This window comes from Erythrolamprus reginae, chromosome 1 (assembly GCF_031021105.1).
Source record: "Erythrolamprus reginae isolate rEryReg1 chromosome 1, rEryReg1.hap1, whole genome shotgun sequence".
In the NCBI taxonomy this organism is placed as follows: Eukaryota; Metazoa; Chordata; class Lepidosauria; order Squamata; family Dipsadidae; genus Erythrolamprus; species Erythrolamprus reginae.
Genome location: NC_091950.1, coordinates 165,519,991 through 165,544,270, shown reverse-complemented (window position 1 = coordinate 165,544,270; position 24,280 = coordinate 165,519,991). Strand labels below are relative to the sequence as shown.

At 36.8% G+C, this 24,280-nt stretch overlaps 1 protein-coding gene across 4 annotated transcripts in view; it reads left to right on the top strand.

Annotated features, from left to right (window-relative positions):
- The window catches only part of NCKAP5 (NCK associated protein 5), an 845,077-nt gene that overhangs the window by 395,863 nt on the left and 424,934 nt on the right, over positions 1–24,280 (top strand). Inside the window, exon 1 of one of the 4 annotated variants that reach the window (XM_070731200.1) lies at positions 4,514–4,564. The exons of the other annotated variants lie outside the window; for them this stretch is intronic. The gene's annotated coding sequence lies outside the window, so the exon portion shown is untranslated. Of the gene's footprint in view, positions 1–4,513; positions 4,565–24,280 lie in introns of those variants that run through there. 4 annotated transcript variants of the gene reach the window in all.

The following is a 24,280-nucleotide window of genomic DNA, read 5'->3' as shown; positions in this document are numbered from 1 at the left end:
ATAAACTTTAATATGAATATATAATAATAATAATAATAATAATAATAATAATAATAATAATAATAATAATAATTTGTTAGATTTGGATGCCTCCCCTCTCTGAAGACTCGGGGCGGCTGACAATAATAATAAAAAGAATGTTACAGTGGAACAAATCTAATATTAAAAGAGAAAAAGACATAAGAAGTATAAGCACAGTTTCGAGTATATGATATTTTACGAATACATGGGAACTTTAGGACAGGGACGGTAGGAGCGTTGGTGTGCTTGTGCACACCCCTTACAGACCTCTTAGGAATTTGATGAGGTCAACAGTAGACAGTCTAAGGCTAAAGTTTTGGGGGTTTGGGGAACAAACTACAGAGTCAGGTAGTGCATTCCAGGTAGTGCATTGACCACTTTATTGCTCAAGCCAATTTTTTTTTTTGCAATCAAATTTGGAGCTTTTTTACTTTAGGTTTGTATCTATTATGACCTCATGTGTTGTTGCGGTTGAAGCTGAAGTACTCATTGACAGGTAGCATATAGTTTTGTGTACAGTTGCACAATTGTACAGTTACATGTACATGTGGCTAAGAAATGATAAGATTTGGTTAGGCCTGTTTATGTAGAGGTAAGCAAGGTGATGTACTTGGAAAGAAAAGACAAAAATGTTGTGACTTAATATTTTCCATAATTAGAAAGAAAGGGAAAAAGCCCTATTGTATTAAATCGCCTTGCATGCTTTTCACTGCCATTGTGGCATTCCACCCCCCTCCCATGCTAATTTAAATGTCTCTTATGTCATTAATGTTGCTCCATTAATCACCTGGCAAAGGAGTGACCCAGGCTCTGCAGAGATGGCTGTGTGAGAGAGCCAGCACATCCTTTGGGCCTTTATTGGGGGTGTAGGAGTCACACACGTTTTTGAAAAGAGCTGTTTTATACATGGAAGCATAATGTTCCTCTTTCAGCTTAGAAGCGTTTACTTTTTTAAAAAAAATCACAGAAGGGATAAATCTGTACAATTGCCTAAGGCGGTTAGAAACCCTTTCATGCATCAGCTTTGGGGTTATTTGGAAATACATGTTGCTTAGCAGCAAATGAAGTGTTAAAAATGAGATGCAAAGGCTAACTTATCTTTCCTTCCTTGCTTGCAAAGAGGTGGGTCCCATATTTAATGTACCGGCATTTGAATTTGTTTTCAGTAATTTTGATATCAATAATAAATGGCAACATCTTAGCCGAGCTCTGCTATTTTTCTTAGCTTTTTTGGTGATTTTATTTTTTCTCTTGTCAGTCAGCATGTGAATATAAGAACTGCATGTAAATATGAAATTTAATGTGGACCATTACGCATGATATGTGGGTTCATTATTGGAGATTCTGAAAATGATGGTTGCTGCTCCATTTAGAGAAATGTAATCATAATTTCCGCCAATATCCTGATGAGCAAGCTCTTAATTTTAAAAGAGATATATATATTATATGGATGCACTAAATTGTCATGCTACAAAATATTACTTGAAATGGAAGGGGGTATATGGTGCAAATGTACAGGTATTTTATTATTATTTATTATTTTTTATTATTTTATTATTATTTATTATATATTTATTTATTGGATTTGTATGCCGCCCTCTCTGTGGACTCGGTAACACAATGTGGAATTTAACCATGACTTATTTGAAAGAATTTCATGCTGTACCATTAGCTGTGTTCAAAAAGGAGGAAAAATCTTTCCATTGTACAGTACTGTACTCCTATAGTGCTTCAAATGAATATTGTTGATTTCTTTTGGATAAATAGTCCGTAAGAGAATAGTCTGAATTGGAAGGGAGAGATAAGATTAGAGTCCTTCCATTGATACAAGAGACCCAAGTCCAGCCCCTTGTGAATTTCATTGACCCTTGTTTGTTTGTTTGTTTGTTTGTTTATTAATTTTGTATGCCACCCATTACCCATACAAAGTGATTCTGGGCACTAATTTAACTTTGACCTTTTGTTGACCAAATTCTTGGGTATAGGTAGCAGTAATAAACTCTAGAAGGAATTTCAGAATTGCTGATGCTCAGAATCAAACTATTTCTGAGTAGGATTTGCTTTTAGATTATTGTGTATAGGTATTATACGTAATATTAAATATTATGCCTTGACTTACAATATTAAATTACAATCATGCATTTAAATGAATCTTCAAGTTCTTGACTTTTAGTCCAAATCTTCCAAACTGCTCCTTGGAAGAACAGTTCTAAAAACTGGTATTTATCTGCAACCTGCCTTTTTCATTCTGGAATCAGAACATAGCCTCTATGCTTTGTTTTCCTTGGAAAGCTTGCTACTTAAAGTCAATTTATAATTTACCTAATTTCCCTTCTTATGCCTTTATATCTTTGTTTAGATTTCTGCCTCCTGCTGGCCATCTCAGTTTTGTTTTTAATTATAGATTCACTTTGCTGTAACAGTGTAGGCTTGTATTTATGTTTTACTTTCTAGTAGCAGTAATATCCATGATGTTTATTAGAAGTTAGCTTTCTTCTGTAATTTGGAATTTCATCCGAAATACTGAAAGCTGCCCTCTTATTTGCAAAATCCTGATTAAAGGTTTAGTTATGTTCTAACTTCTAGTTAGTTTCTGTGTGGACAGATTATTCTGGAGAAAATCTGTCTGGGCGGTAAAAGTTGACTTTGATTTGTTGATACATTATCAAGTTTTTATTTCTGTTTTCTCAAATTTGGGACCTTGCATATGGACAGATTCCACATCTTAGAATTAATCAATCAGCATATCTGTTGGTAAGAATTATGGGAGCTGAAGTCCACGTATTTGGAGGATATTTAAACTGGCTGTTATTTTTTCTACCCTTGCCATCTATCATTGTTAATGATTCATTCTTGGATTTAGAGATGACAGATTTCTTGCTTTGACTCAAGATTGTTAAATAAATATATTACTGCAGAGAAGTATGAAGTCATACACAAAATAAATTCCCTCTTGTAGTTGACCTAGAGTATGTATGTGTGTATGTATGTACAGTATCCATCCATCCATCCATCCATCTGAAATAAATTATTGGTTTAATTATAATGTATAATTAAAAAGTGTGTGTATGTGAACTGTACAGGTGAAACTCAAAAAATTAAAATATCGTGCAAAAGTTAATTTATTTTAGTAATACAACTTAAAAGGGGAAACTAATATATGAGAGAGACTCATTACATGCAAAGCAAGATAGTTCTAGCCGTGATTTATTTATTCATTTTATTAATTTATTTATTTTGTCAAGTATGTATTGGTGGTATACAGACATATAATAATATTTATATACATGATACTAGTAAAAGAGAAACATTAGGACAGGGGACGGAAGGCACTCTGGTGCACTTATGCATGCTCCTTACTGGGTGTCAATGATGGTTTTCTGCACAACTGTCAGGTCAGCAGTCTTTCCCATGATTGTGATTCTTACTGAACCAGACTGAGAGACCATTTAAAGCAGTGGTTCTCAACCTTTCTAATGCCGTGACCCCTTAATACAGTTCCTTATGTTGTGGTGACCCCCAACCATAAGTCTAGCGCCAATTCTCCCAACAGAGCTTTAAGGTGATTGGCAGGAAGGTCCCACTATAAACCCCCACAGATTATAAAAATATGTTTCAAGGCACCAGAACAGAAGCTTTATTTCCTAACACCATGGGAAATTTGTCTTTTTCCATGGTCTTAGCGACCCCTGTGAAATGGTCGTTTGACCCCCAAAGAGGTCCCGACCCCCAGGTTGAGAACCACTGATTTAAAGGCACAGGAACCCTTTGCAGGTGTCATGGCTTAATTAACTGATTAGAGTGGGACACTTTGAGCCTGGAATATTGCACCTTTTCACAATATTGTAATTTTCCGAGATTGTGGATTTGCGATTTTAATGAGCTTGTATCCCCTTAATCATCACAATTATGACAAATCACAGCTTGAACTATCTTGCTTTGAAGGTAATGAGTTGCTCTCATACATTAGTTTCGCCTTTTAAGTTGCACTACTGAAATAACTGAACTTTTGCTCGATATTCTAATTTTTTGAGTTTCAACTGTATATGTGTGTGTGTGTGTGTGTGTGTGTGTATTCCTATATCAAAGACCATAGGTCAGTCATTTCCCAACCTTCAAACATTCTTCTGTTTTATATATTATTTTTATGTAGTAACAATAAAGCATAATATGTTATAGCAGCCCAAAGTTGTATGTGCAAATGTCTAGGGAGAAGGCTGTCTTTTCTTACCTATCCACATTTTTTATAGCTGTGGCTGCTTTCTGGGAATTTGCTTTCCTTCTGAGGTAAAAACCTGTCAATAATTTAGTATCACAATACGACTGGGAGATGTATGTCTGCTGCCCTGAAAACAATGTTACACATTTTAGCATGATTTACTGCGCTGCAACTGTTCCGAAGTCTGCACCATCCTTTGCATGTAGAATGAGGAGGTAATTCAGTACAGCCATTGTAGATCAAGATACTCTTTAAAAGATTGAACAGCTGCCTGGAAAATACTAAATACGCCCCCTCCAGTGGCTGTCCTTCATTTCACTCAAGGTATGACCTACAGGATTTCAGTTAGTAGTGGTTTCTTTGCTTGAGAGGTCCACACTGGTTAAGGGTTTGTGACATCTTACGCTGTGTGGGTTTATTTTTCTTGTAGCTAAAACTAGTTATTGATATTTCAAAATTAGTTGGAGAAAATATTTTTCTGTGATCTGTGATGGGGGGGAAAGTGATTCACGTGAAGAAAGCAGATTAAGCCCTGATATTTATGGCGACTAGTGCTATAAAGGAAGCATTAATGTGATGGAATGTTTTTCCCATAATGCATTCCAGAGGAGCAAGAGACAACAGGTTAGTTTACCATATTTTTTGGAGTATATAACACACAGCTTATTTTGGGGGAAAGAAAACAAGAAAAAAAGACATTTGCCTCTCAGAAATTTGCCTCCCAGCAAATAGAAAACAGAAAACAGTACAGATAATATGCACGGTTTGCTCTGTATTTCTGTGCATGTGTGTCTGACCCATAGAAATAGCAAGGAATTGAAGAAATGCACACTATAGTAGTATATTAATGCCAGAAAGTTTTCTTAAAACTAACTCACTAAAGTTTTCTCACACTAACTCCTCCCAATTATTTAAATAGATCCACTCCAAACATGATTAAGTCAAGGTTTAACTCACCTGCCTTATCTTAACACTAAAACAGGACACTGTTGCATTTCAGATTATACTTTTACAGATCTTTAAATTTGATGTGGCTTTCTGGAAGTATTCTCTGATATTTAAAAGAAGATACCATAGCACTGAGCCTCTTCAGATCAAGCAGTTATTTTAAAAGGCTTCATTTTGTTAAATTGTCTGAACAATAATAAAGCAGTCATTAAAAATAAGTCTAATAATTTAAATATTCTATAGACATTAATAGTTATTGACTTATCTCCTTACAGTTTCAGCAGTCCAACATTGCCTGCAGTCCACCTCCCAGCAATTTGCCTCCTTGCAATTAGTTTTACTTTCAGTTTTAGCATATGGCCTGCCTATGCTGAATCAGCTGTGTATTGGGAGGCTTCTAATCAATTGCTTGATTAATCAGGCTGCTAATCAGGCTCTGTTCTGTTTGCTGCAAGGAGGTAAATTTCTGGGCGGCAGAGGCCAAAGGGTGGGGGCTATGTTTGGTGTATAAGACGCAGTTTTCACCCTCTTTGGGAGTAAAAAGGTGTGTCTTATACTCCGAAAAATACAGTAAATAGTTCGTGTAGGAGAAAAAGAGTGAAGAAGTAATGAAGTTCTCTATGTTCCACTTTCTGTTAAGTTGTTATAGTTATTATTGGTTTTTATCATAATCTAAAATAATTCAAGTTAGAAATACACAAGATATTTATTATACCAGAGTATAATAAATACTCTGAGTCATATCTTTTATTTTGCAGCATCAATTTATTTGTTTGTTTGTTTTTTGTTTGTCTATCTGTCTGTCTGTCTGTCTGTCTGTCTGTCTGTCTGTCTGTCTATTTATTTCGACTTCTATGCCACCTAATCCTAATGGGACTATTCAGAAGATGGGCATAGAAGTGGATTTGGTGTTGCATGAAGGAAATATCTATCTATTGGACCACGTTCTGGAAAACAGAACAAAACAGTCTTCTATAGACTATATTATTCTACATGTTGGTTTGAACTAAGTTTTGATTAATTGAGATAGAAAGAGAAATGAAATAGATTGAAAAGGATTCAGATAATTATTGAAATTGTGGATATGCTATAAGATTTGTATAATTATTACTTATAAAGATTTCTATATAAGACTATATAATTTGCAAATGGGATTTTTTGATGTGGAAATTTTAGAATATTATGAACCAATGGATGAAAATGTAGAAATAAGATTAGAATTTGTCAAAATATGGAGAATATGAAAATAAAAATAAAATAAAGTTGGAAAACAAATATAAAATGGAGAAAGATATTAGAAATCTAGTGTATTTGGGAATGGTAGAATAAAAACAAAAAAAGCATTAATTAAGATATAAATTGAGAAATGGGAGGAGTAAGGCCTAAAATTAAGAAGTACTAGAAAATGTAGAAGTTTGGAAGATAAGCAATGGCAAATAATTTGAAAGGAAATTGAAAACTAAAGATGCTTGACCCAGATGACAAAAATAGGAAGAAGAAGGCAGAATTAAATAATAGTAGGTATACCTTGAAGAATATACTATATATTTAAATATAGAGAAGCTATTACTTTAAGAGTAGCACCAATGTTGGAATAAATTTAGAGTTCTAGAAAGCTCATCTGTCAACCACATAACAGATTAAGATTAGAAGTACTCAGGGAAGCATAAGAAGGAGGAAGAGGAGGTAGGAAGGAAGGGTAGAGAGGTAGGTGGGAAGTTCGTAAGAGGGGGAGAGGGAGAAAGAAGGTAGAGGGAAGAGAGGGAGACAGAGGGAAGAGAGCAACACGAAATATAGAAGGAAAAGAGATGGGAGACAAAAGTATAAATGGTGCAAATTTAGGATATTTCTTTATGATATATTGGAATGATGTATAAGTGTGTAACATGTTGATATTGAGATATGTGTATGGATGTAAAGTTGGTGAAAAAAAATTACAACCCCCCCCCCCCCCCAGTCTTATATATATGTCTACTTGAACTGCAAATGAGTTCTCTAACTTTCCTCATTACCAGTGTAATGTATGCCACCCAACCCTAAGACAGTCTGGTTGCCTTAAAAATGGTATCTCAAAATCCTTTAGACAGAACCTCTAATTTGGAGAATAGGAACCATTAATTTTATCCCTGCATATTGGACTAGGTCAGTTTAGTCTAGTGGTGAAGGCACCCGGTTAGAAACCCAGGAGACATGAAAGCTAGTTGGATGGCTATAGATGAGTCATTCTCTTGTCCCAAAGCCCAACTCAACCCACAGGGTTTTTGAGGAGAAATTTGGAGGAATATTAGGTATATGTTTACCATCTCGAGTTACTTGTAAAAAAATAAATAAAGGCAAGATATAAATAAATTAAAAGCAAACAATAAATGCAATCTACAATATATAGCAGTGATGGCGAACCTATGGCACGGGTGTTGCCCTATCTCAACTCCAACATGCATGTGTGTGCCGGCCAGCTGATTTTTTGGCTCACACAGAGGCTCTGGGAGGGCGTTTTTGGCTTCCAGAGAGCCTCCGGGGGGGATGGGGGAGGACGTTTTTACCTTCCACTGGCTCCAGGGAAGCCTTTGGAACCTGGGCAGGGGAAAACATGAGCCTACTGGACCCACCAGAAGTTGGGAAACAGGCAGTTGCCAGACTCCAGAGGGCCTCCTGGGGGACGGGGGGCAGGGAAGCTGTTTTCATCCTCCCCAGGTATTGAATTATGGGTGTGGGCACTCGCTCATGCGCGATAACGCTCATGCATGCTCTTTCAGCACCCAAGGAAAAAAGGTTCCCCATCACTGGTATATAGAAATTGAGATGAAGATTGTGAGGATAACTCATAATTTTGATACTTTAAAAACTTAACCTTTCCTTATAATATTAGGGAGGTTTTTTTTTTAAATGGTGCCCAATATTATGTGTGTTTTATTCTTGAACTGTGGAACAAATTTGTCTTTTGGTTCATTTTTTATGTTTGTTGTTTAATGATTTCTTTACATTTAGTACAATTATTTCCTGTTATAAATGTTTTTAAACAAGCCAGTTTTCTAAATGTTACTGAAAATGCTATTTAAGGAGACCAGCACATTTAGTTGTTGCCTTCTTTTCCAGTAATCAGTTTAATTTCCAAGTTAATTTAAGATTAATTATAATACTCTTCGTAGCAGAAAAAGCAAAATAAGTCCATTTCTTAATGATATTGCTTCTCCTTTCTTGCCAGAAGAGGGAGCTGTATACATTTAAAATCGTTCCAATTATTAAAGTTCAGTTCAAGTAAAATACTGTACCAGTCATGTGGAGGTGTTTTTCTTCCTGTGATGATGAGAAGACTTTTTGAGTTTTTTGGATGTCCGAGTTGAAAATGCAATAAGGCTTCAACAACTCTTACACTGTTGTTTTAATCTGGTGGAAGTAATCCCAGTTTACTTGAAAAATAAAAATAAAGCTCTGACAGGTATTGCTCACCTTTACCAGTAACTTCTTTAAAATGCTGAATTTGATATCAGTGCTAAAACATGGGATACTCTGATCAGAATTTTAGCACTGCAGGCTGGAGGCAAGTAGAGTTGTAGAAAATTCAAAGAAGGTGCTTATGCTTGGCTAAATGCAAGTCAACCTTTGCACCCATCTTCTGGAATTTATTAAATTAGCAAATATATTGCTGTTCTTGTGATGTGTGGGACAAATAAACTAAGTAAGATTTAGGGATAGTAAAATAGAGTATTTCCAGAAATGCATCATGCCAGGTTAAATTTAAAAAAAAATAGCCCGGGAGTTCTTTGACATTTGCACATTATAGAACCCATGCAGAAGATGATCAAGGAAAAGTTAAGGGAGTTGTGTACAATCCATTGGGTATATTTAATATCAGAGAAGCCATTCCCTCTAGGGTGGAACAAATCCCATTTTATGGCTAGGAACAGATTATGGTGCCTTGGGCAATTCTTCAGTAGCTAATAGATATGAAGCCCATCGACAGTAATAATACTGAATTGTGGCTACTTTAATTTTAAAAGGTTAAGCTCAGCAGTTCAGAGCCCTCTCATATCCCCAGGGGCAATAATATATGTTGGAGTTGTGTATAGTGATGAACCAAAAAAGGAATGCTTTTTGTTGTCAACTTGAGCAAAAAAGTATAAATTTGGAGACCTACTTTTTAGGATACACAGGAAGAGATCTGTCACTGAAAGCAAGTTGGCCCAAAAAGTCTATATTAATTAAGAGCACAATTGAAAAAATGGGGAGGGAAAGACAATCACCATGGGAAAAAAATCCATACCCAGCTGTGTGAAAAGTAGTTATTTCTGTTCTTGTATAATGACCACCACAGTGTATATAAATTATATGGGGTTATTTTCTATTTTACTAAATTATATATCATTTAGTTAGATTACTTTGTAGTTATTTAATTAAATACCCAGTTAAATTTAGGAATATTTCATCTTTTATTTCCTTAGAACCATTAGGACCCTTGGGGAGCTGAATAACCCTCATTCATTTAAGTGTTTCTATTCATTTCTTGTTCTATAGCAGTCTTGTATATTCCAGTCAACCCCCAGTTGATATATAAGAATTAGTGACCCCTTGTCCTTCTGTAATATACACAAATGCACATCATTTCTTATGTATTCAGAAAGTGCATTGAAATAATACAGGCTTGTAGATTCTTCACAATGCCGCTTAAGAAAAACTTCATTAATTCAATTACATTGATGTATGACCCTGAAATAATTCATATTGTAAAGATGCCCAAGGTTTTTTTGTAAACTGAAACAAATTATTCTGATGGATAATTTTATATCTGTGGAGAAGGAAGGAAGGAAGGAAGGAAGGAAGGAAGGAAGGAAGGAAGGAAGGAAGGAAGGAATTAAGCAGCCTATATTCATAGTTCCTAATTTGGTCACAAATCACTCTCTTATTATGCTTCTGACTAATTTTGATAAAGTAGCTTTAATTAAAACTCAAACCAAAAGCATGCTAAGTTGTAAAGCACAACCTTCTGAAATATTTTTTCTTTTCAAGAACACTAATGAAAATTTTCCTCCTAGGCATTCTGAAAATAAAAATCGTGGTTGGCACCAAACTAGTCCTTGATTAAAGATTTGTTTTCAATGTCTGAGAACAGCCAAAAGATAAGAAAATGGATTGCAAATAGTCAAGTGGACAGTGCAAGAGAAGTGGAAAAAGAATTCAGTGTTGTCTTCCCCATGTGTTTAATCTTCTGCAGATGTCTTCCCATCTGGTCCTCTGTTAGCAAGCATGAACTAAAGAACCCCTCTGCTGAGCTTTTAATAATTTGTAGATATAGACTGCTTACATATGTGCATGTCTAGAAGTTGAGTCATGGCAACTGGGCTTCTTTTCTTTTTTTGATTTGAAACGTTTCACAGCTTATCCAAGTAGTTTCTTCAGTCTCCTCCAGTTGTTTTTGACTCAACTTCCAGACAACTCCACTTTGATGACTGAGAATCTTCATGGATGTTTGTATGTACTTAAAGTAGTGGAAGCAGACAGTGAATTAAGGATGTCCAACTTTTCTTGGCATTGCATTTAGTATTAAATTGCATGAGAGATCAGAAAGTGGATGGTAACATCTCAAATTCTAAATGCTATGTAAATGATAATAATGTGAGCTCACCCCATAAGATTTTCTTACTCTCAGTATTATAATTTCAATTTTCTGTAAACCTTATGAGGATTTTGAGATAGAGGCTCAAGACAGAGTTTTCTTCTTTGTCTCTTCCCATTCTAAAGAAAAAGCTTTTACATTCAGAAAAAAAAATCACGTGTCTTAGGGACTTATCCAGGCAGTTGTATGCAGGGGTGGGCTACTGCCTGGATTGTTGGGGGAGAACACAGTAGGTAGCAAAAATGGAGCTCCACCCCACTGAAAGATGTTGAAAGAAAATGCAGGGCGTCCTGCATAAGCCACGCCCACAGTGTGGTAGTAAATGTTTTGGTAGCCCTTCACTGGTTGTATGAATTGTATGGAAGAAAAAAAAGAGTAGTACTATCTTGTGGTGATGGTGATGTTGATGATAACGATGATGATGACAGCATATCAAGTAAATGAACTCTTAGAAACCCCATAGATAGATTTTTCTCCACAACAGTCTGTGCCTGAACTGGTCCTTTAGCTCTACCAATACTGCCCTCATTGTTACTGCAGCTAAATCTACCCAACTTGCAGTTGGTCATCTTTTTCTTTTCCCTTTCACATTTCCCAACATTAGAATATTTTCCAGAGAATTAGGTCTTTGAGTAATATCTTCAGAGTAAAATAATTTGAGCCTGATCTTTTGTGCTTTGAGAACTTTATTGATTTGCTTGATGATCCTTAGTTTATATTCTTGACTGTCCACCGTGTTCTCAAGAATCTTCTCCAACACCAAACTTTAAAAGCTTCAATGCTTTTTTCATATTATTTTTTCCATAGCCCGAGTTTCATTTCTGAAGAATGTCATGGCTTGCATGATTTGGATCTTTAGAGGTATAGAGCAGTGTTTCCCAACCTTGGCCACTTGAAGGCATCTGGACTTCAACTCCCAGAATTCCCCAGCCAGCATTTGCTGGCTGGGGAATTCTGGGAGTTGAAGTCCAAATATCTTCAAGTGGCCAAGGTTGGGAAGCACTTGTATAGAGGTACTGTGGCATTTGGATATCTTTTCCAAGGCCTTCCATGCCTTTTTTTTATCAAGTGCCAGTCCACTTTTTATTTCTTGACTGATTATTCCTTTATTTTTGATGGTGGAAGGCAGAAGCTATCCATTACTTCAGTATCTCCATTGCCAATTTACTTCTCTATTATTCTGTGTGACATTGACCGTAATAATGAAGACGGAGAAAAATAAAAAGTATGATAGTTGAAAAGTCAATTCCTTTCTTACCTGTTCAATGCATTATTATCATCCTGAACGTTTTTCATAATAGAAGCATCCAATTCTATTCAAAATGCAAGTGGAAGGCAGTTTTTCCCCCTTAAATAACGCCAGCTCTATAGTATTATCTGAATTCATTTTGCTAGAAAATGAAGCACTGTTACTCACAGAAAATTAAAAAAGTAGCTCAACGAGATGCTCATTTCTGTAAGTGCTTTTGACCATTAAAGTCTTTTTCTCTTATCACCTCTTTAAAGCATTTTAGAAAGAATAAGTGGAGGTAGTGAATTTTATTCTGCTAACAAAAGAACAAACAAAATCACTGAATTTCTTCATCTACTCTATTCAATGGGATTTATCTCTCAACTTACTGAATGCTTTTTGGCTTGTCCAGCCATCTTCCCATACAAAGGGTAGGATCTGTTAGATTTTCCACCCCAGGCTATTATTGGTGAATCTGATGGGTCCCTTGAAGATTTTATGGGTAGATTTGATGGGCCTATGTGTGTGTGTGCGCATGTGTGTATGTATATATAATAAAAGTTTTATCTGTAAACTGCCCAGAGATATGCAAATATGATGTGCAATATAAAAATTAAGTAAATAAATAAATATGCTCCTCATAACATATCTGTCTTTGAGGACTACTTAGGAGCTTCAGCTATCCAGAATAGCATTAGTGTGGACACTGTTGACTTAACCATATTATGTTCGCCTCTGCTCCATCAGCTTCTCTAGTTATTGATTGGCTTCTGGGTACTAGTTTATCACCTATATAGCCATTCCTGTCATGGGGCCTGGTGTTCCGACCCATCCTTAGCAGAACCAAGAAACAGAAACCCTTGTCCCCCAAAATAGCCTTCTTTATTTAACTACTGTGAATTCATGGCATTCACACACAGAAAAGTCCAGGCAATAATCCTTCCAAGGGTTAACTGAAGTACAAACTGTTGAGTTCAGATACTTAAGAGGCAAGAGACTGGCAGTGGGACTTCAGCACTTTATTGGTTATAGTGAGCAAAACATTAGCCTCTGCCTGCTTTTGGCAGGGGTTTAAATAGGCTCCTATTCTGGAAAGGAGCAAGTTAATATTTCCCTATTCCACTTCCTTGTCGAACTGTAGTAAAAACTTCCCAGTTTCTCAGGACATAACACAAACTTTATCAGTTTTTGGATAATTGCCAGTCCGGGAACTTCCAGCCTCAAAACTGTAAATTAAACTCCCTCGAGCAGTCTGAGAGACACAAATCACAATGAACAAATCTTCCTAAATAAATCCGAACAATTGTTTCCCGCAACACCACTCCCCTTTAGCTTCTATTTATTTCCCAGCCAGGGAAGGGCCATTCAGCATCCACGTATGCCTTTCTTTCGGAGTCGGCTCCTGGTATTTAGTTGTTCTCTTCTCTTGACAGCTACATGCATTTGTAACAGGACCCAGTTGTTCTTCTTCCCCACTTATCTCTGATTCCGAAGGCAGCTGGGAAATGCCAGACAGCCCTGGCTCTATCTCTGTTTCCACACAGAGCATCCATCAGAGCCTTCCCCAGACTTCAGGACTGACCCAACTTCCTTCCCAATGTCCTCATCATCTGAGTCTGCTGCCAGCTCTGCTGGCAGTTGGTGGTCCACAACACCTGTCCATTTGAGAGGATGTCTGTTTCTGGTTGATTCTGTCCACTGGATGCAATCAGGTAGAATGGGCGTAATTTGGGTCCTATTGATTGGGGCCCAAAAGATGTATATATATTTTTTATTGTGGTATCTATCGTCTAGAATAATTTCCTCGCCAGAGACCAGGATGGCTCCCAAAAATCAGAATGGCCGATGATTGTCTTCAAAAACCATTAAAACCTGGCTACAATAATCTTCCAGGTTTTAGGGCAGGGAGAAGGTTGGATGAAGGCTTTGGGGTTGATATGTCTGTCTGACCCACTCATGATCTCTTTTCTGCTTTTTGTCTTTACTTTGTAACTATTAAGTTTTTCAGAGTTGTTGGGAATCAGATAACCTGTTAATAAAAAAGAAATAGCAAGATGAACCTAAAACACAAAATTTTATTTCAGATTACTGCTTGAAAATCTTTACTGCATCCAAAGAGAATATGAAACTATTCATGTTTAGCTTGTTCAATGTTCAATAATAGTAACACACCAGATGGGACTAAGTGAGCTAATGTGTAAGTTTAGGTCACTCAAGCATCATGAAAATGAACTGGATTGGATGCAATATTAGTGTGAAATGTAAACGATTTGTCAGTTTGCATTAAATGTATGTTCTCTTGTGCGAAGTACATGCAGAGATACCTGTGTAATTCCATCAGAACTGAATTTACAGAGATTCAGTGCATTTGATTTAGATAATGTACAATCTTGCATTAGAAGAATGAATAAGTTGGCAGTTGGTATGTCTCACTCTCTACAGCACTGTATTCAGTGTTCTCATGTGATTGGCATCTCCAGATCCTACTTTAATTGAAATGGGAAACGCTGTTTGTAGATGCACTTGAAAATATATACAGAAAGATTAAAGAAAATGCTGTGAAGCTCCTTGTTCTGTTTCCTATTCATTCAAACCAGTTTTTTGACATGGTATAAGAATAAAATACTCATCTGTAAAGCCATCCCAGTAGGAATACCTCCATCCATTTTCTCCCTGATATTGCACCACAAGAACCTCCTCCCTCTCTGAATCAGATGCACAGGCCGCTGGTGGGCCACAACATAGAGGCTTTTGAGATCCTTTTGCTGGCTCTGCCCCTATTAGATGGCAAGAGCCTTCCATCAAAGCTAGGGTCCACCTGAGGCCATTTATACCCAAACAGTCACAGGATTGTGCCCTAGGGAGGAGGAAGACATGGATCTTCCTGACAGAGTTAAACATTTCATCTCTGAGACCATTACCAGGAGAATTGAGGCAGCCTGGCAACACCAACAGATGCTACCTCCTGAAGTCAGAGAGGACACTTCTAATGCTTCCCAGAAGTTACCTTTACGGGACTGCCTGCCTCAGCCTAGGTACCAGTCTTGTCAGTCTATAGGCAGTGATAAATCATTAATGGGGAAAGAGGCTCAAATAGCTCTGACACTCTCAGACAATGAGGAACTTTCTCCTGACACCCTGCCTTTTCTGGGGTGTCCATTTCTTCTGGGGTTATTCAAGCCCCTACTCCAGAAAGCCAGGGCCACAGTCCAGATAGGCATTGATGCTGCACTTCCACAAAAGGCGCCCCAGGGCCCGGAACAAGACCTGTTTTCTGCTTCTGTAGAAGAACAAGATTACACCCCAGTTTCTGACCTATTTCTTAACATGGTCCGGAACCAATGGGTACAGATGGGGATTCTGCCCACTGCTAGTTTATTTATTTTATTTATTTATTTTGTCCAATACACAATGAGGGATGCTCCTGAGAACTTCAGGGCAGAGAACCAGAAATCGGAGATATCCCTGAGAAAAGCAGACATGGCGGCTGCCTGGGCTTGAGTGTCAAGGCCTCTTCGGCAACCTCCTTTTTAAATTGCACATCATTGACAATTACAGGCCAAGATCTTATCACAGGAGGCTCGTCTCCATCAGGATCTGAATAAACTCATTGCTGCTATCCAATATTCAGTGGACGCCACACTTGATACAGCCAAATATGCCTCTAAAGCGCTAGCATCCCGGTGGCTCTTGTGCTTCTTCAGTGGCAAGCTGACACCAAAGCGGAGGCTTGCATCTGCCCCCTATTCAAGAAGCATGCTTTTTGGCGCACCACTGGAACCACCCCTGATCTAGATCAAGGAGAAGAGGAAGGTTCTACCTACTTTCTCATAAAACAAAAATCAAATAATAAATATATTAAAATATTTAATTTAATATTTGGAACAGTAAAGGATATAACGGGCTAAAAACCTGGCTGTATTTGATTGATTGGAGAGACTGGGCTCCTACATGGTTGTTGGGTGAAAACGGGAAAATTTCCCTTTTCCTCGACCTTCTTTCTTCTGTGTGGTCTGTGTGCTGTTTTTTGATTTACCTGATGATTTACCGCATGATATAGTTTATTTATTATTATTTTATTTATTTTATTACTTAGATTTGTATGCCGCCCCTCTCCGATGTGCCTAACCTGTTTGCTGTAAATATAGATGTTAAATTTATTTACTGTATACAAAATCACAAGTATGTCAGCATCTCTGACTCCATTTGGACATCTGTTGCGCAATTCCCTGACGAAATAATATTTTAAAGTTTTATTTGCTTCTCCAATAGAGATTACATTTATTTTCCAGCTACCAGTTTTAAAACAATGGACCTGCTTTTATTGGGAGATTTTTCAAATCAGTTTTGAAGGGAGTATAGAGGCTTCAAAAAGAGAAGATCAAGGTCCATAGCGATTACAGAATGTAATAACATCTGTAATAACAGTAGTTTGTGGTTTAATTAAATTAAAAAATAGTAATAAAAATTGCTCTAAGTTTTAGTTTGATTCAGTATTATATTTAATAGTTTTATTAAAATTATTAATAGTAATAATTTTGTGGTTCCATATTATGGTGATTCTATTATGATTTTACATTCATTTAATACATTATCTCCTTCATTATATTGTGTATACAATATGTTCTGTCTGGGTTCCCTCAGACGTCAACACCAACTAAAAAGAGTATCCAGACACGCTGGTAAAAAGCAAAGTCATTTTATATCTTTGAAAACAAACACAGATAACAAAAACTGTTCTTACAAACTGGAATGCTATGAAGCTTCACAGAAGAGTCACGACGGCCAGACAATACAACACGCTTCTTGCTGGCACACACACCACTGTAGATAATAAAACCCACGCCTCCCCCAAGTTTTCAGCCTTCGAGGCCACAAACCAGAATCAGAGACGCCAAGGATCGAAGCAAGGTCACAGAACTCCCAAAAGATAACTCTCCACAATACAGGAAGGGCGGGCCTGCCTTTTCAACCTTTCTGAGGAGAACCACACCCAAACCCAGCTGTTGCATATTAGGGATGGAAATACCTGGCTAATTGTCCCCTTCGTTGTGCTGCCCTTCTCTGCCTTATATCTATGATGGCTTGTGCGTTCTCATCTAAGGACTTCAGGCTACTCGCTGGGGAGAGCTCCCCCCCGGGGGTCTCAGGCTGTTCTCCCTCCTCCTCGTCCTGACATTCCTCTTCCCCATCTGCCTGGTCCTCCTCCTCCTCCTGTTCCTCGTCCTCCCCCTCTGAGCATGGAGCCGGCAGAGTTCCAGCCGTTCCCTGAGGAGCCTCAGGCTGAATCACAACACAATATAGGAGATAATATATTTTTAAAAGCCATAATAAAATCTCTTCCTCTTCCCCACCCCCCTCACAGATAGAGAGACAGAGATTTTATTATGGCTGTTTTAAAATTATATTATATCCTATATTGTCTGTGTATTGTATCACAAACACACACACACACGCACACACGCACACACATATTTCATTTAAACTAAATTTGTATATCATTGATTGCATGACCTCTGTAGATGCCATATGCTAAATAAAATATGTATACTCATGATGAAGGAAGATATATTCTTAAAACGTAAATTTTAAATGTATAACTGCTGTATCAATTTATTGCATTATTTAATACTTATTATTAATACTTATGTAGTATTACTTATGTACTAATTATGATTCCATAAATATCCAAATATTATAAAGTAGCAACCATTCATATATATCCTGTTCTTTCTTTTTTAAGTCAGAATGTTTACGTTATATGCCCTCTGAGACATATACCCTTGGTATATGTTCAATAAATCCTGAGGCTTTTAATGCAGCAGGGAAGTATTCTGAAAATTAACAGAAATGTTGGTGCACAAGAGCTATGATCTATATTGTATTAAGTATTGTAGGCATTCATTGATGAGAATAACAACAATTGTTAAATGTCTGTAAAAGATTGCAGTCAAAGAGTCAAGGGTAGGTAGTGAGAAAAGGAGAATCAATAAAATTTGGGCAGGATTTCTTGAAATTAGATCTATAGACCTTTATAGCTTCTATTAACCGGGTGTAGTAGAAGTTACTCTATATTGTGCGCATACTTACGAATGAATTTATGATTGTTCAAGAACTTTTTGTTCTTGATTGACTTTATCAGGATGAGACCAGAACTTGTAGAATCATAATTAGTTTGATAAAATACCAAAGATTGCCATTATCTAATAACAGAGAAGACCCACTATAACTGGATCAAGGCAGATATTATTTATTTTGCTATTGATTTGAGGTTTATATTTCATACTTGTAAATAGCATATTTTCATATAAATTATCTTTGGCTTCACATCTTTTTCAGATTTTATTTCATCTTAAAACCTTTTCATTATGTTTAATTTAGGGAAATTAGACTTCTTTAATTAGTGCCTCTAGAAGCTATTAGAAGCTCAATTACATTTGCAAATTCATTTTTGAGTAGCTTTGTGGTTTTAAGATAAAAAATTAATTATTTGAGTATGCCAGCATTCTTGCTCATTAAAATGGTGCTTTTAATTTTCTTAGATACTTTTTTTAATGCATATATAGCATACAACTTCAAATATAAAATTAATTATGCTAGGAAGTCAGTTTCAGTTTTGGCCCCTTGCATTACAGATGAATACATGTGCAATGTTTGAAAACTGCATACCTGGTGAAAATATCCTAGATAATTTAAACTCAGCAACTATAGGAAGTCCTCAATTACAATCACAATTGAACCCAAAATTCCTGTTCCTAACTAAATGAGACAGTTGTTAAATGGGTTTTGCTCCATTTTATGATCTTTCTTGTTGCCGTTGCTAGTTGAATCACTGAAGTTGTTAAGTTAGTAACACAGTGATTAAGTGACTCTGGCTTCCCCATTGACTTTGCTTTTCAGAAGGTCACAGAAGCTGATCACGTGACCTCAGGCCACTGCAACCATAGAAGTATGAGTCAGTTATTTGCCAAGCATCTAAATTTTGATCACCTGACCATGGGGATGCTGCAGTGGCCATAAGTGTGAAAATCACGGTGGGTTGCTTCCGGTTTTGCCTGGTTTTGCATAGCAGCAGTGGTGCGAGACTCCGCCCACCCACCTGGGATGCTTCTTTGCATGTGCAGAAGCATCGTGTGCATGCGAACTGGTGGCAACAGGTTTTTAGAACACACTACTTGTGAAAACCAATCACTTTGAGTGCCATTATAAGTTTAAAAGTCACTAAATGAGCTGTTGTAAATCGAAGACTAACCTGTAAAGGATTCATGTTCTTGTATGTATGTATGTATGTATGCATGTATGTATGTATGTATGTATGTATGTATGTATTTAATTGTTTATTTAATTGTTTATTTAATTTATTTTATTTATCTATCTATCTATCTCTTTATTAATTAATTAATTAATTAGATTTGTATGCCACCCTTCCATAGACTTTTGCTGCTATAGAAGACAATATGCCTAATAGCTTCTGTTTATTAGCCTGTGGAAGATGACAAGTAGTTTTAGTAGTGACTGCAATTTTATTGGCCCCAGTTGTTTGTTTCACATAATTAAACTACTATTTGGCAATGATGCTTTTCATGCTCCTAGCTTTGGCAGGGCTGCACAGCTGGAAAAATCAAGAGTAGAGCTAAATGCTTGTCATTTTTATTATTCTAAATTTTGTTTTTGCCTGTTGCATACGCAATAATTCCATGTGTAATTTAGTTTTCTAAATTTCTAACTATAGATTAATCCTCCATTTATAAGGAAGAAAAAGAGCTGCTTGACAGCAGTCATTCTATTACTTAAACTGCGATTAAAATTCTGACACATTTCTGGGTAAATAAAGCCAAACAAATTTAATAGAGTCAGTGTCCTACCACATGGTGGCAATTTTGAGCTACTGTGTAATAAAAGTGGATACTGGAAAGAGTAACAGTACTTTTAATTCACTTACTTGGGTTGAAAAAGAACATCACCACAGGCTAAAAGTATTAATCATGAAATCCACTGCCCATTGTTGTTAAAATATCTAGCTAGAATGTGATGATTTCTTTTTTGGCATCTTTTATAGACAAATGGAAAGAATATACACAGAATTTGTTTATTGCCTGCTGTTGAACAGATTTATTTTCTAATGACACAAACTGTTAGAATAATCTGGAAATTAGTTAGAACTGAAAGAGAAAATATAAAACAGTGCTTTGATTTACAGATGGAAAATAGTTAAAGCTGATGGAAGGAATAAAAGCAACCCTTTTTTTAAAAGGCAGGCAGTAATGAAGAACGTATTTGACATCAACTAGTTTAATTTAGAATAATTGGGCAATAATTGGTGGGATAGAAAGAACATTTGGGTTTTCTAGGATTAAAAATTCAGAATGGAAGTTGTTGTGAAGAATCCCTAAATTATATTTAAAAATAGTGAGAAGTAGACAGTGATCTGAGAAATGGTCAAAGAGACTGGAAGAAAATTTGGTAGGTAGCCAAGATAATTGGCAGTGTTTGAATGGGAGATAGCAACACAGCCTTGAAAAGGGGAAGATTCAGGAAGAGGGCACGATATCCATATTCACATAAAATGAATTCAGTTTGGAAGAGGAAGCAAGAGGTATAGGATTATTACACCTGGAAAAAATGGTTGCTATTCAACTGTGTCATCATAACCCGATATCCCTAGTAGGGAATCAGCAATCAAAAATTCAGTGGTAGTGATGAATGACACATAGAATATAATTATCTACTTAATTTCAGCAATTTTGAGCTCCATGTATTTGTGTGTGTATGTTTGTGTATAAAACTTTTGATATAATTAATTAAGATGTGCTTGAAACATTAGTCACTACCAATACTTTTTTGAAAATTGGGCCGTTGTTAACTTAAGCCATGCCTATAGTGTCTACTGTTTCTGGGAATTTCAGGGAAGATAGGGTTAAAGGATTGTTGAAATATAAATATGAAATTTTAGAAGAATAATATCTTTCCAATAGTTGTTTGTTTTTTAATTTCTCATTTTTAACCATTTAATCACATGTAGCATTTTTAAAAGGGCTTATTCCACCTTCTCAAAGAAATGATTTTTTATAATATATCTGCTATGACTTCAGGCTTCTTAAATGTAATCTATCGTAAGTATAGGTAAAATAGAAAAGATAAATGTCACCTTTAGCAGTTCACTTTGGAACTGTAGCAAGTGACAGAGTCATATTAATTAACATGGTTGGGTTCATTGATCGCATTTGTCTAATATAATAAAATGTTATAACTGTAAGCATTTTCATCCTTTCTTTCTGTTCCTGTTCCTTTCACCTTGAGTGATGGTTGTTCCTATTATCAAAATCTACTATCAAGAGAGCTGCAATGTGCTGCTGGGTTATTTGTCAATGCCTGGCTTTATTTTTGTAAAGAGGTATTGATTGCAGGGTAATAAATATTTAGTTTAACAGGACTGGATCGGGAGCAAAGGGCTATCTGAAATTAAATTAATTTAAATTGTGTACTGTGAGACACAACCCAGAATTCTCCTATTGTGAAAGACATGTTGCTAGAAATACTCAATGCTAGGAAAGCTACCAAGATGCCCTAAAATATTTGAGGTTTTGAGACTCATAATCCACTGCTTTTGCTAAATTTTCCAGATTCCAAAACAGCCATTAGGCCAATCACAATATATTTTATTAATTTTTATAATTGGTATTTTTTAACGTTACTGTACACGCATCAAACAAGTAAATATTTTAAAGAAAATGCTGGTTTTGCTATTGCATTTAACATTCATACCAATTCTCTTGCAGAAATTATAAAGATTAATGCTGAGAATGGGAGGTGATAGCAGACTTAAGAATAAACACTGAAAAACTAAACAGAAACCAAATTATCCGATCCTTCAATTTTTATATCCACCTCTTTCTGTTTGGATGTATGGAACATGTTTAATAGTGCTACTTTCTTTTCCATGGGATGGCAGATAAAGACTTCATCTCTTAAACTAAATTTTATAACTTTTTCCATTTGCTAAATCTCCTAACATTTGGCACCTTGTGTACACCTTTTTCAAATTTGCATAGTTAATGTAAATTGCTTTAAGAACCTTTTTTAAAATGCAAATTACTGTCATTTTGTTTATTGATAGATCCATTTCCATAGTATTGTATTTACTGTGACTTTCTCTACTAATGTAACCTTTTTAAAAGGTTTGATTTAGATTTAGTTTTGGTATTTCCAGATAGTTTTTTTCTCCGCAGGGGCTCTAAAAAGCAGAGAGAGAAGGTTAACAACTAGATTGGTTTTATGCTATCCTATAGCCTACTTAGAAGTCCACTGGAAGAAAAAGGCCCCATTTGCTCAGTAGGATCCATAATCATTTGTTTTATCATATTCTGATATTATTTTGATATACATTTCTTGAATAGATGGGTTACATAGGTTAGTTATTGACTTTATTGTATCTGTTTTCTTTACACATACAGTAGTCCCTCACCTATCGCTGGTGTTACGTTCCAGACCCGGCTGTGATAGGTGAAATCCGCGATGGGGAATTTATCGACTGATAGTACTGCTCCCTGCTCCCCTTCTCCTCCTTCCCACCAGCTCCGTATGCCTGGCTAACCTTTCCCCCCCACTACTACTTACTCTGCGCCTGAGGAAAAGAAGGGGAGGGGGGCAAAAGAATCGCCGCCCCCGAGCATTCCCGACCCACTGCTATTCTTTGCAGCAGTTCGGCCAAACGTTGTCTTTTTTACCTGGCCCCGGCTGGAAAGTCCCTGGTGAGCTGCCCCTGCTGGTTCTTTTTTTCTCTCTCTCTTTTCTTTTCTTTTTTTTCCCCTCCACCCACCCAGCACTTCCTCTCCTGTCATCCAGCCCAGTCTGGAAATCCCCGCCACATCGCGTTCCTTTCTTTGCTCGCGCTCGCTCGTTCGCTCGCTGCCGGGAGCTCTTTCTACAACCCCAAGCACACCGCCACCACCGCCAACCACTAAGCGCGCCTCCAAAGACTGCCTTCTTGGCACTGGCGAGGCGGGTTGAATGAGGGGACGGGCTTCCGCCGGAGCTCAGTCCCCGCCCCGCTCATCATTCGCCCAGCCTCGGGCTGGTTGGCTTGTCCTGCCCTTCCAAACTTCTAAGCGCTGTATCTATGCCAACGCTGACTTCAAAACCCGCGATGAAGTGAAGCCGTGGTGGGTGAAGCACGATACAGCGAGGGACTACTGTACAGGTGGCTTTCAACTTATGACTACAATTGAGCCCACAATTTCTGCTGCTAAGTGAGACAGAGTTTAAGTGATTTTTGCCTCATTTTAAGATCTTTCTTGCCACTATTTACCACTGTAATTGTTAAGTTAATAACATAAGTCAGTCGCCAAGCATCTAAATTTTTATCAAGTGACCACAGGGATAAAAAATGGTCATCAGACACTATTTTCAGTGACATTGTTACTTCAAATAGTCACTCAATGTGCTGTTGTAAGTCAAGGACTACCTTATATTACATTAAGAGAGATGATAAAGTTTTTTATCTCTTAAGTATTCTTTAAGTAGTCATATCTGTGCAGTTGGTGGCTTTTATGAGTTCTGTCCATTTAAATTAGTATTACCTAGGTGATTTTATTTTTTGCAAAAGCAGTTAAATGGAGGTTTAAATTGGACACCTTTCAAATAAACTGATCCAACTTGATACTGATGACCAGTGCTTGTTTTCTAGCTTTACTTTGCCAGGGGCCAAAGTAAACTGATCTGAATTATTTTCTCTTGTTCATACGCTCAGAGTTATGCCTCCAAAAAGGAGAGCTTCTTACATTAAATCTGATAGGGGTATGTGAACAGGAACATTACTTTTGGCACAATTTGGTATACAAAATTAAAATTGGAAATTCAGGGTAAATGGCGAGTTTTGGGTTTGGAAATTATATATAGAGAAAGAGAGATCTCATTCACAAGATTTGTCTTGAGATCAAATAAAACTTAACCTCACCGCATGAAGGGGGGGAAATAGCCTGTGTTGGATTTGCTGTTGTGAAGTAGCTTACAAAGATACCTACTCCAGGTTTTGTGAGAAAACACTGGATGACATGGTACATGGGACTTGAGATTGCTGAAATTTGTTTTTCTGGGGATAAAGGAAACAAAACTTTCATGGCAAATGTGCAGACAAGATTCCTCTATGATTTCTTTATTTTTCCCTGATTGTTTTTACTTCCGAACTGTAAGAATTTTTGATTTTTCAAAAAGTGTTACATGGATAACGCTTACCGAATTTTTGGTG